The sequence below is a fragment of the Schistocerca americana genome, chromosome 3, assembly GCF_021461395.2.
Source record: "Schistocerca americana isolate TAMUIC-IGC-003095 chromosome 3, iqSchAmer2.1, whole genome shotgun sequence".
NCBI classification, from domain to species: Eukaryota; Metazoa; Arthropoda; class Insecta; order Orthoptera; family Acrididae; genus Schistocerca; species Schistocerca americana.
Genome location: NC_060121.1, coordinates 381,668,215 through 381,682,288, shown reverse-complemented (window position 1 = coordinate 381,682,288; position 14,074 = coordinate 381,668,215). Strand labels below are relative to the sequence as shown.

Sequence of the window (14,074 nt, the reverse complement as noted above, 5' to 3'; positions counted from 1 at the left end):
GGGACTGTTCAAGCTGGTGGAGGCTCTGTAATGGTGTGGGGCGTGTTCAGTTGGAGTGATATGGGACCCCTGATACGTCTAGCTACTACTCTGACAGGTGACACGTACGTAAGCATCCTGTCTGATCACCTGCATCCATTCATGTCCATTATGCATTCCGACGGACTTGGGCAATTCCAGCACGACAATGCGATACCCCACACCTCCAGAATTGCTACAGAGTGCCTCCAGGAACACTCCTCTGAGTTTAAACACTTCCGCTGGCCACAAAGCTTCCCAGACATGAACATTATTCAGCATATCTGGGATGCATTGCAACTTGCTTTTCAGAAGAGATCTGTACCCCGTCGTATTCTTTCAGATTTAATAGGACAGTCTTCCAGGATCCATGGTGTCAGTTCTCTCGACCACTATTTCAGACGTTAGTCGAGTCCATGCCATGTCGTTTTGCAGCATCTCTGCGTGATCGCGGGGTCTACATGATATTAGGCAGGTGTGCCAGTTTCTTTGGCTCTTCAGCGTATTTTCAAGACAACTTTCACCCACAATTTCATCCGATAGGGGTTAAATTTCCAAAAATGCTGAAACATATATTTCTTCATTTCTGATCGAGAAACAAAATACATTTTTCGAAGTTCTGGCTTCAAAACTGCCTTAATATCGACGTATTTTCAAAAACCCTTTCATCCTCTATTTCACCTCCTTAGGGATGGAACTGCAAAAAATCCTCTCCTAAACGTCGCCTACTGTATAAGGTCAACACCCCCTTCAGATTTCAAGTTTCTGGGTTGAGTGGTTTTGTCTGGCCGATGACGAGTCAGTCAGTTAGGAATGGTTCAAATGGCTCTGAGCACTATGGGACTTAACTGCTGAGGTCATCAGTCCCCTAGAACCTAGAACTACTTAAACCTAACTAACCTAAGGACATCACACACATCCATGCCCAAGGCAGGATTCGAACGTGCGACGGTAGCTGTGGCGCGGTTCCAGACTGTAGCTCCTAGAACCGCTCGGCCACCCCGGCCGGCAGTCAGTTAGGACATTGCGTTTTAGATATAGAGATATGGAGAAAGAAGAACAGGAATCTGTACAGAAGTTGCAGATTTGATAGCCATGCTGGCGATGGCAAGCTTATGATAACTTCTCATTTTATACGAATCGGATCAGTCACTTGACTACCGGATGGAGAGCTTCTTAAAATGTTTAAACGTACACAAGCGGTCAGAGATTGTGATTGAACATGAAACATTTTGTTTAAATACGTACACAGCAATTGACTTATAGTTGGTCTTATAAAGTGTTAGCGATGTACGCCATCACTTTTTCTTCTACTCGCTCGCATTTTTTTCTTTTGTTAACGGAGGAAAGTACAAGCAAGTTGTTTTTCCATTTCTAATGCCCTCAGTACTTTTGCGGCTCGATAATTATTAGGAAGAATCAGTTAGGTAAAGAAAAATCTCCTTGCAAATTACTAAGGCAATAAAGGGCTTTTAATAATTTTTAAAAAAATTGAGGCGATAATGCTAAGCAAAGAAGCGAGGACAGTATGCAGTAGCAGGAAACAGACGTCTCGGATAGTAATTTTCTGTCGTGGTTTACGTTCCACAATGTAGCACTCACTATGAAACTGTAATTTATAGCCGGCCGAAGTGGCCGTGCGGTTAAAGGCGCTGCAGTCTGGAACCGCAAGACCGCTACGGTCGCAGGTTCGAATCCTGCCTCGGGCATGGATGTTTGTGATGTCCTTAGGTTAGTTAGGTTTAACTAGTTCTAAGTTCTAGGGGCTAATGACCTCAGCAGTTGAGTCCCATAGTGCTCAGAGCCATTTGAACCATTTCAATCTATTAGATAATGTGAGTGGCGAACATTTGTTAGAACTGAAATTCTCTCCAGATTCATGTACATGCGCAAGCGTGTAAATCTGAATGCGAAGTATTTATTTCATTTTTCTGCGTAGCTTACTGTAATTGGAGCACTTATTTCGTCCTATGTCTGACGCATAGAGCCAGTAATTGTTAGTGCAATATTATAGAGACAGATCTCGTGAAAACGAATTGTGAAACCAATTGATAAATATCAGACAGGTGTTGAAGCTTTTACCTTCATGTGTGAATGTACTCGTAACAGTCAAGTAGTTGACTTCCTCTAAACAGGAAATCCTGTTAGTTGTAACATGTTTGTGCACAAACTTTTACCCACTGCATTCTATCGCCAGCAAAAGTCTGAGCTGGTGACACTAAGGCTGTTGTCCTCGCCGTTAAAGAGTGAAAATACAAAAGCCCTCGTAATGCCAGGCAGCGGCCAAATATTAACACAGCTGTCTAAACACGCCGAAACCTGCCCCGGGTGACACGGCGGCCGCGGGAGGGAAAGTTGAGCTGTTAAGCCTCGTGACGCCACTCCACAACAATGGCTCTCGGAGTAACGGAAAGACTACTCTGCGCCAGAGAAGAAGAAAAAAAGCCTCGCTCGGTGATTCAGCCCGATGACGGAGATGTTTCTTCCAGCTGTAATGGGACCTTCTCTTTTTTGTCGAAGAGACGGCAAGGATTTCGGGCGCAGCGCTAATACCGGACTTCTCCCTTCATACATGAGCAGCCGCGGTTAAAGCGTAACGGTCCCAAAAGATGTATTAAAACATATTCTTTCAATAGTGTATTAAAGAATTTCAGTTATCAGAAAGCGTTTCGAATTTTTTTCACACGGAATGACAATTCAGATTTTTAGAATTGTCCATATTGATTGATGTTTTTGAGATAGATAGCAGCTAGTCTTAAGTCTGCGCCTTGAAATGACAGTTAGCTTCATGTAACAGAAGTTTGGTGTCGTGGTTTCTACGGAGTACTTCGTTTATGCAGAATGAAGTAGCAGAATCTAACGGAGTCATACAAACCTTCAAACGATTTTCACTTTCCACTGCTTAAATCAGTGGGAATCAGCTTGAGTGGCTGAATCTTCTTCTCTCCTTAGTATCTTCTTAATATGTTTCGATGCATCATTTATCGGGGTTTAACATTAACGCTCTGACTGTGTTAAAAGATGCTTTCATTTGTTTCTGGCTTTGGAAATTCTATCCACTGTGGTAAAGGCTTACTAAAGATGTAAATGTCTCGATAAAGTGGATACAATACGGTAACATAAATATCACTACCTACCGGGATCCTCAAAAATTGCTCTGAGCACTATGGGACTTAACTTCTGAGGTCATCAGTCCCCTAGAACTTAGAACTAGTTAAACATAACTAACCTAAGGACATCACACACATCCATGCCCGAGGCAGGATTCGAACCTGCGACCGTAGCGGTCGCGCGGTCCCAGACTGTAGCGCCTAGAACCGTTCGGCCACTCCGGCCGGCCAGAGATCCTCAAGAACGATTCGAGGAAAAGAGGGTGCGAAACAGTTGCTAAGTTATTTGCCTGCTAACAGAGTTTGCTTCATGAACTGCGTTACTCAAAAAGTTTCTTTCCTATCTAGGGGCTATTTTGACAGCTTTTGCAATATGTGCGTTAGATATGACTACCAAAAGCTCGTATTTTGAGACAAAACTCGAAGGGGCCAAAAAATAGGTGGTACTGTCCGGTACTCGAAAAACTGATCACACTGGTAACAAATTCACAGCCTTTCCCAGTATAAAAACGAGCGGCAACTGTACGGTTCAGAATATTGTCAGCAGCTGCGCTAAATTGCCTACTGTGTTTCGTTTGTTCCAAAAAGGCCTCCATTTTTATACAAACAGTTTGTCAACTCAATTATGTCTCTCATTGTCAAATTAAATTTTCATAATTGCCCAAACATTCACTGTGTGCAAATTAAAAGACAACTTCTGTTGGAGTCTAAGGCAAGTTGCTTATCATGAAGTGTTGTCTGGAAAAAAAAGTAATTTGAATTCACGTATGGGGCCCCTAGTTAAGAAACTCATAACGGACACAGCGAATAAAGAAGATGGCGTTTAAGGTGCCTTACATTCCGTAATAAGCAGAAGGTCCAAAAACAAAAAAGCAGCCTTTACATTACTTACAATGAATTTTGAAACTGCGCTGTGCCTGCACTTATTAACATATCCAAAATAAGACACTGAGAATAATTTTAAATGTTCCTTTGTTTATTGCAAACTCGACAATCTATAGCGACCCAAAAATCAAAACATTTCCGAAGAGACTGATTCCTTATCTCCAAGCCTGTACGGCAAACGAACCTACTCGACCAGTATTCAAATTCGTCTAGTATCCACCATCCAGGAACAAAACAAGCACAAACGCCTAAAATTACAGCGTTCATATCACACGTTTAATATGAAAAATGAAGTTTTTGGAACAATGCCATCAATTATTAAAGGTATTTAAAATCAGGCCCCGCAGCTACCACGAATGCATACTACATTATCACACGCGTTTCGTTTCATTGATTTAAAACATCGTCAGTGGTAGCATTTGTGTCTTATTTTCACTTATTCGCTTACATCTAGAAATGGTGTTTGCTTGTATATTTTCATAGTTTCCCACATTTGGCGCTGATTTCACATCGCATTGCAGCAATACACATTTACTGATCTGAAATACTACAAAATATTTCACTAATAGTGCTTACTCACATTCTTGTACCTTAACGGAGGCGTCACTTCCAGATGTATGTGGAAATCAGACGAAAGTGCTACCCACCACTGACGATGTTTTAAAACAATGAAACGAACACCTATCGTAATACAGTTAAGTACTTTTGTCAGTAGTAACAAAGATAGATTTTAAATACATGCAACGATTAAAAGCAACTACGAGTTCATGCACTTTGGGCATACAAGTAAAGAAAACGCTACTAGTATCTTTTAATTACATATGCTGAAAAGTAATGCAAAACTTTAAACAAATCATTTTCTTATACTAATGAAGCCTGTTGTTCAATAAATAAGTGTAAGAATTCTTCTAAACTTCTTGTTAATTTAAAGCAAATACAAATTAGTTAAATTCAAACAAAATTACTTGAATATATGTTTCTATACACAGCTTAAAGACAGAACTGAATCATTCAGAAGCAGAGGAGGAAGCAAAATGAAACTTCATAGATACGGCATCCGCCTTCTATGCAAAACATTGTTTTTTCTTGTTACCCAAACATCTTTCCGCACCATTTGCCATCAAAATTGGTTGTTTCATTGAATCATCCTAAAAAGTGAACATATTTTATGTTGTAACTAATCTTAACAAAATGAGGCCTAATGACAGTTTTTGTTCCTTTTTGTTCTTACCTTTATTTTACGTTATACGGTTTTGCCGTGCCATCAGTATGATGTCCTCCACTGATTTTATCAGCAAGGTAACACATCCCTTGATTTTTAAAAACATGATTTTGGTGTCCCAAAATGTTTTGCTTGTATATTTGTTATTACTCACGTTTTGTTGTGACAGATCGTTCTTCTTTCTCCTTCTATGGGCACCGTATAATGTAAAATCAAGATAAGAACAAAAACGAACAAAACTGCCTTTAGGCCTCATTTTGTTAGATCAGTTACGATCAAAAATATGTTGACTTTTTACAGGTTTTCAGTAAAGAAAACCCACTGATGATGGCCCAGAGGTGCTGAAACATGTTTCGGTAACAAGGAAAAAAAACACTGCTTTGCATAAACGGCGGAACCTATATCCAAAAGACGAAAAAAGTTATGCAACTCATTTTTTTCTCAGCTCATTTCGGTTGAATAATGCGGAGTTTTTTGTAGCACATCGTGGAATTTTCCCGCTGCATTCCTTATAGTTTCATGAAGCTCCGATTGGTGCGGCGCTGTACGAAGCCTTCTAAATGGCGTCTGCAACGGAGGGGGGTACGAAGTAGAGAACCGAGTTCCTTTATGCGGAAAACAAGACCATGGCAGATAATCATAAGCGCTTGCAGGATGTCTACGGAGGCCTGTCAGAGAACAAAAGCACGTGAGTCGTTGGGCGAGGCGTTGTCATTATCGCTACAAAATCCCACATTCTGTCTGATCTCTAGTGTGCCGGCCGGCAGCACACAACTATGACTCCTGCAGTGTTGGAACGTGCGGACACTCATTCGAAGTGGTTGACATATCGCAGTCAGACACCTCACTGCACAACTGGGCGTCTCTGTTTGTAGTGCTCATACCAATTTGGGGTACTCGAACGTAGCTGCCCGCTGGGTTACTCGACGCCTAACAGAAGAACGAAGGATCGTCTGTGCGGAACTGCTTGCGCCGTGCAAGGCTGAGCGTGACAATTTTTGTCGAACATCGTCACAGGTGATGAAACGTGGGTTCATGACTTCGAACCGGAAACAAAATGGCAGTTCATCCGGTGGCGCCACACCACCTTTCGTCCAAAGAAAAACTTCAAAGCCGCACCCTCAACCGGTACGGTCATGGTGACGGTCTTCTCGTGCTCTGAAGGGGTTATTCTGTTTGATATCCTCCCTTGTGGAGCAACTGTCAACTGTGAAATGTACTCTGCTGCCCTCAGGAAACTGAAGAACGACTTCAGAGTGCTCGTCACACAAAAATGCAAACGAGCTTCTCCTCCATTGCGCATTCGAGACGAATTCATAAAACTTCACTGAATTATTCTTCCTCATCCATCTACAGTCCGGATCTTGCACTTTCTGACTTCCGACTGTTTGGCCCAATGAATGAGGCCAATCCGCGGGAAGCAATCCGTGGATGTTGGGTGAGGTTACTGATGCAGCAATACGTTGCTCCGACATTGACCAGTAGAGCAGTACCATGCGGGCATAGAAGCCCTCCAATTAAGATGGCGTAAGGCCGTCTCATCGAATATCGAAAGGAGATTAAGTTGAAAAATAGGGACTTGTAGCCAAAAGAGTGGGGAATAATACGGTGTGATGGAATCGTGAAAGAAACCAACCAGCTTTCAAAAAAAAAATAAAAAATAAAAATAAAATCGTTGAATTACTTGTTGAACGCCCATCGTATTTGATTACTGAGATTATCAAGGCCATCAATTATCATGGCATAACAGCTCATTGGAAATAAGGCATCGATTCAATCTGCGTTAGTAAATTGAATAATATATATGTAAATAGAACAGTTTCACTCGACTTCATCAGAATAGTGATACATTAAAAGTTGAAAGATTGCTCAGCAGGGAGATTCCATGTCGCTAAAACTATTCTCTTCTGCCCTGCAGGCGAGTTCCAGGTTTTCTTAAATAAAAATACGGAAAACAAAGAAGGAATAATTATTAGAGGAACATAACTACATCAGAAATTAAGAATTCAGCCTTCAGTTGCAAGGTAAAATTTTATTAGTTTACCTAGGTTTCTATGTCAATAATGGTTTCTTCTTCAGAACCTATAAATTGACCCATACGGACATACGTTAAACATTGAAATACATCATCAATCTAATGATCTCGCAACAAAGAAAATCGTGGTACTTACAAAAATTAAATTATTTTGAGGGCCAAACGTTGGTCATGTTATAGAATAAAATTAAAACAAAATAAAGACGGAGCATTTCCGCGGCGAATCTAAGTTCATAATGTAATTCCTTCAGCATTCTCAGATATAGTTAGACTACATTTCATTACCCCAGTTTTACTTTTGTTTTAGTTCGTATTATAATCTCTTTTCCAGATACTATTCATTGCTCAGCGGCTCTTTCAAGTCCTTTTCTGTCTCTGACAGGATTACAGTGTCATCGGCAAACCTCATGGCTATTATTTCTTTTCCTTGAGCTTTGTCCTTGGTTTGTTTTCCTGCTTGGTCAGTTTGCAGATTGAATAATAGTGGGGATAGGCTACAACAGTGTCTAACTTCCTTTGTAATCACTGTTTACCTTATGTCCTCCGACTCTTTACAACTGCAGGCTGGTTTCTTTAAAAGTTGCAAATAACAATTTGCTCCCTGTGTTTTATTCGTGTTATCTTCAAAATTTCAAAGAGTGGAGTACAGTTAATATTTCAAATTTTTTCTCTAAATCTAAATATGCTAAAAATATAGGTTTGCCTTACTTCGACCTGGCAACGTCCTTGCCGCAGTGGATACACCGGTTCCCGTCAGATCACCGAAGTTAAGCGCTGTCGGGCGTGGCCGGCACTTGGATGGGTGACCATCCAGGCCGCCATGCACTGTTGCCATTTTTCGGGGTGCACTCAGCCTCGTGATGCCAATTGAGGAGCTACTCGACCGAATAGTAGCGGCTCCGGTCAAAGAAAACCATCATAACGACCGGGAGAGCGGTGTGCTGACCACATGCACCTCCTATCCGCATCCTCATCTGGGGATGACACGGCGGTCGGATGGTCCCGATGGGCTATTTGTGTCCTGAAGACAGAGTGTTTACTATACTCTATCTTCTGAGATAAACCGTGGAGTCAGTATTTCTCACGTGTTCCTACGTTTCTCCGGAACCCAAGGTGAGCTTCCCTGAGGTCGGCTTCTAGAAACTTTTTCTATTCTTCTGTAAATAATTCGTATCAGTATTTTGCAACCCTGACTTATGAAACTCATGGTTCTGTAATATTCACACCTGTCAACACCCTTCTTCTTTGAAACTGGGAATATTACGTTCTTCTTGAAGTCCAAGGGTATTTCGCCTGTTGCATATATCTTGCACATATCTCAAGAATTCTAAGGGCATGTTGTCTAGTTTAGTGGCCTTGTTTCAGTAATACTACATTCCAAAAAAATTGAAAGACTTATGAAAATGAGTAGAAGTGGGTGGGTCTTATAGCCAGCCGACTGGATGGTGGATGGACGAAGTGAGTTGTTTGTTTGATTCCAAGAGAGAAACCGAATAGAGAGAGCTGTAGGCAAATATAGTGTATCGAAGTCACATAAAACTGAGCACTCCTACACTGTGTATGATCGCAATCACAGAAAAAATTCCAGATTACTAAAATTATGTACAAGAAACTGATGTCTTAGGCAGGATACAGCGTTCAGAATACACAGCATAGAGCTGTTAATTTCCTGAAGATGAGATATCAGAATTGATCGGATGATTTTAGCCATAAGATAACGAGTAGATATTTTTCAACGTTCACTGTTGGAATTCTAGACTTTTATTCATGAGATAATCTTTATTGACTACGTCTCTCATAAAATCGAAGTGTGGTGAGTTTGCTCCTCCTACTCCAGTTTGAGGACGCAATTGTCAGCAAAGGACAACAGCTGTCTGAACTCCGTACCTTCTAGGCTATGTCATATTACACCAGTCGATCTGACTTTTCCGACTCGGTCATTCCCACCTATTGGTGGTTCTTCTTTGACCTAATATGTAACCAAAAAATGCTCATTTTTGCAATATTTGAAAATATTTGCGTGAAATGGAGATCGTAAGTCATTCTGAAAGTTCCCGAAAAAGTCAAGGATCTGGCCTATAATCACTCTTTCGCGAAATACACACGATATCGGTATCTAATCTCATCTATTCTTTCCAATAAAACGCAACACTGTGTCGAGATGGAGAAGTCTACTGCGATTTTCTACTGCCGATTCCTGTTGCCACAGCAACCACCTTCAAATCACATTACTGCCCCGGAAATATACACTGACGGAAAAATCGCAATACCAAAAGCTAATTAATATAGGGTAACGAAATTTCGGGAATACATTTGTCTAGGTCACATATTTAGGTTATTAACATTGCAAGATCTCAGTTTACTGTAAGCACAAGATAAGCCATTGCAGATGTGAAATGCTGGTACGTTAATAACAGGTGTAACTGCCAGTATGTTGAATGCAAACATGCAAACGTGCGTGCACTGTGATGCACCAGTGCCGGATGTCAGTTTGTGGGATGGAGTTCAATGCCTGTTGCACTTGATCAGTCAATACAGGGCGGTTAATGTTGGCTAGGAATGACGGTGGAGTTGTCGTTCGATGATGTTCATATGTGCTCAATTGGAGACTGATCTAGCAGGCCAGAGCAACATGTCGACACTCTGGAGAGCATGCTGGGTTACAAAAGAGGTATGTGGGCGAGCGTTATCTTGTTGGAAATCACCCCCTGGAATATCGATCATGAATGGCACTACAAGAGGTCGGATCACCAGACTGACGTTCATATTTTCAGTCAGATACGTGGGATAACTACGAGAGTGCTCCTGCCGTCACACAAAATCGCGCCGTAGACCATAAATCCAGGTATAAATCCAGTGTGTCTAGCACGCAGACATGTTGGTTTCAGGACCTCAACTGGCCTCCTTCTAATCAATATACGGCCATTAATGGCACCGAGGCAGCACCAGCTTTCATCAGAAGACACAACAGACCTCCACCCTGCCCTCTAATGAGCTCTCGTTTGACACCACCTAAGTCGCAAATGGCGGTGGTTTGAGGTCAGTGGAGGCCGGCCGCGGTGGCCGTGCGGTTCTAGGCGCTTCAGTGTGGAACCGTGGGACTGCTACGGACGCAGGTTCGAATCCTGCCTCGGGCATGGATGTGTGTGATGTCCTTAGGTTGGTTAGGTTTAAGTAGTTCTAAGTTCTAGGGGACTGATGACCTAAGATGTTAAGTCCCATAGTGCTCAGAGCCATTTGAACCATTTTTTTTTTTTTTTTTTTTTTAGGTCAGTGGAATGCACGGTACAGGCACGTGGATTGGAAGTAACCGATTTGTAACAGTTCGTTGTGTCACTGTGGTGCCAACTGCTGCTGTGGAAGCAGTACGATACGGCAGAGCCATGCGCCAAACACCAAGCACGACGGTCTTCCCTCTTGGTGGAGCCATGATACTGTCCGGACCCCTGTCTTATTGTGACAGTACATTCTAGTGCCCATCACTGCCAGCCATCATGTACAGTGGCTGCATTCCTGGCAGGTGTTTCTGCAGTATCTTAGAAGGAACATCCAGCTTCTCGTAGCCCTATTACGCGCCATCGTTCAAACTCAGTCGTGTTGATAATGGCGACTTTGATGCCTTAAAGGCATTCTTGATCAACATCTACTTACTATGTCCAATCTCAAAGACAACTAACGCTCACGACCGCTACAGCGTGTATTTAAAGCAAACCTGACTTGCAGCCTCATAGTGGCGCTACTAGTGCCACTTTTATGAGATTGGCGCGAAATTTTGATAACCATCATCTTTCAGATGCAGAAACAGGCCTACCAACTTTCGTTTATATCGCCCAACTTCTAGTTAGTGTTATGACTTTTATTCCATCAGTGTCCTTACAAAATAGTATACGTTCGATTTCAAGTAGCACCTTGTGCCCTTTCTAGTTTCTGTGTTTCGTTACTTGCGGGAACCAGAGGTATGAGTCGGAGTTGGTCATTACTGCACTCCATAGTGATTGAGTTTTGCTGGATAGACGGTCTGTAGGTGTTTTGCTAAAGGTTGCTGTACTGTGTGCCGTGTAGTCGCTGTTACTATGTACAGTAATCCTTCTATCAAAGTGTTGATCCACGCATAGTTTGACTTTTGCGATGCTGATTCTCCGCCGACTGAGGTACTTGTAGGATATCCTTAAAATGTAGGCATGTGTAAAAGGTCGGAGTCTGGATGATGCCGGAGTGTTCCACATAGCGCACGCCTTGCCTATGCTGTGCCGACCGTCACGTCAACATCTAATAAAACATATGATGACATCCCGGACCCGCAAAACTCTACAGCCACATTACAGTACGAGGTGGAAATTGCTGTTGCTACCAGTATTTGATCCTCCCATCCCTGTGGCAAGTGAGAAGAATGAATGTCGGTTAACCTCCGTGTGAGTTCTAACTTCTCTTATTCACACGTTGTGGTCATTTCCCGAGGCGTATGTAAGAATAAGTAACATATTGTTCAACTTTTCCAATGTACTCTTTCGGAATTTCTCTATAATAAGCAGCGCCTCTCTCACAGCGTTTTGTCACTTGAGTTTGTTTGCATCTCCGTAACGCTCTCGCAGCGACTAAACAATCCTGTGATCAAACGCCACGCTTTTCTTTAGATCTTCTTTGACAAGGGTCCCAGACTGATGAGCAATAATCAAGAATAGGTACAACAAATGTTTTGTAAGCCACTCCTTTTGTCGGTGAATTACACTTCCTTAAGATTCTTCCGCGTGGTGCATTCAACCCTTGTGAGGCACACTGAGGAGCTAATTGACTGAGAAGTAGCGGCTCCGGTCTCGTAAACTGACATACGGCCGGGAGAGTGGTGTGCTGACCACATGCCCCTCCATATCCGCATCCAGTTATGACTGTGGGCTGTGGTCCGAGGGTGACACGGCGGCCGGTCGGTACCGTTGGGCCTTCCAAGTCCAGTTCGGACAGAGTTTAGTTTCGTTTAATTTAAGATTCTTCCAATTAATCACAGCCTGCCATCTCGTTTACCTACAATTAGTTTTATGTAGTCATTCCATCTGAAGTCGAGACAGGTGGTTAGGCCTAGCTAATTTACGGCAGTTACTGTTTTTGTATCCCGCCGGGAGGGCGGCGCATGGGTTGGATCAGGAAAAGGTAAAACACGTCAGTACTGCTGTATGAATTTAAATCCCCTCTACTCAAGCAATAAGAATACATAACTTGGAATGAGGCGCGAAGCTGAAGCGAAGTTTCCTGGGTGGCTGCACCTGATGAAATGGGGAGAATCTGCAGCGGAGCTCGTACGGCTGCACAGCATCAGCTAGAGGGCGCTGCCGTCGGTGTCTCGTGGTAGTGCCAACCTTTGAAACTATGTGGCATCGTTACTATCGATACAACTGTCTCCAGTAATTTCTTGCTATTAGTGTTCTCAATAAGTAGGGGATTTCTTCACCTATTCATACATAATACGTTACACTTATTTACGTTCAGTCTCAATTGCCGGTTCCTGCGCGTATCGTCGATCCTCTACGGATTTTCCTGCATTTGCTACATTCTTCTGCGGTCCAACATTTGCGAAATACAACAGTATCGTCTTCGACTTTTATCTTCCAGATCATTTATACAGCATGCTTGTCTATCATGGGAACAAATGAAACCGGCGAGGAAAAGACTATGAAACAAGAAGATACACTTAAAAAAAAAAAAAAGAAACGACGCACCACGAAGGAATTATCCAAATGGCACTGAGATCGGTAATGTACATGTATAGACAAACAACTGATAACAGCTTCAGAAACATTAGACGACTAATACAAGGTAAATAGGTTCACAAACTGAGCGATTGAAATGTTCAAATGTGTGTGAATTCCTATGGGACCAATCTGCATAGGTCGTCGGCCCCTACACTTACACACTACTTAAACTAAGTTAAACTAACTTATGCTAGGAACTACACAGACACCCATGCACGAGGGAGGACTAAGAGCTCCGGCGGGAGTGGCTGCGCAGCCCGTGACAGGATGTCTCAAAACGCGCGTCCACTCCCTGAGCAATTCAACAACGCGTTGGTCCACCTCTAGGCCTTCTGCAAGCTGTTATTCGACTAGATTGATAAAATTATTGGATTCCTCCTGAGGGATTTCGTGCCAAATTCTGTCCAATTTGAGCGTTAGATCGTCAAAATCTCAAGTTGGCTGGAAGGCCCTACCCATAGTGCTCCAAAAGTTCTCAACTGTCGACAGACCCTGCGAACTTGCTGGCCAAGGTAAGATTTGGGGAGCACGAAGGAAAACAGTAGAAGCCCTCGCCGCCTGGGGCGGGCATTATCTTGCTGAAATGTAAACCCAGGATGGCTTGCAATGAAGGGCAACAAAACGGGGTGTCGACGTATCGCTGTGCGGTAAGGGTGGCGCGGATGACAACAAAAGCGGTCCTGCTAAGAAATGAAATGCCAACCTAAGCCATCACTCCTGGATGTCGGGCCTGTCACATTAATATGGCGACCGCCTATGTTCGATGTCAACGTGCAACAACCACTCACAGAGTCAGGTGGCAGCACTAGCAGTGGAGGGTAGATAAAGGGTGTCGGCGGGAAGCTGAAAACAGTGCAGTAGTTGCCATAATACGGAAACGGAGCGATTTTACTGACGTCCAAAACGGCGAGATGATTGGGTTTTGGGCTAAGGATGGAAGCATTTCCTTAACGGCTACAATTGTTAAAGTATACTGTGCATGGCAAAACTGCGCTATCCATCATCGGCGCCAAGGCAACTGTGTTGCACCACGGGCCATAGTTGACAGGGATAAACGACG

At 42.9% G+C, this 14,074-nt stretch overlaps 1 protein-coding gene and 1 pseudogene across 1 annotated transcript in view; both read left to right on the top strand.

The window, feature by feature from the left end:
* LOC124606099 (heparan sulfate 2-O-sulfotransferase pipe) overlaps positions 1-14,074 on the top strand; it is a 275,172-nt gene that overhangs the window by 164,801 nt on the left and 96,297 nt on the right. The window lies entirely within an intron of this gene.
* Positions 7,987-8,104, top strand: LOC124608752 (annotated as a pseudogene).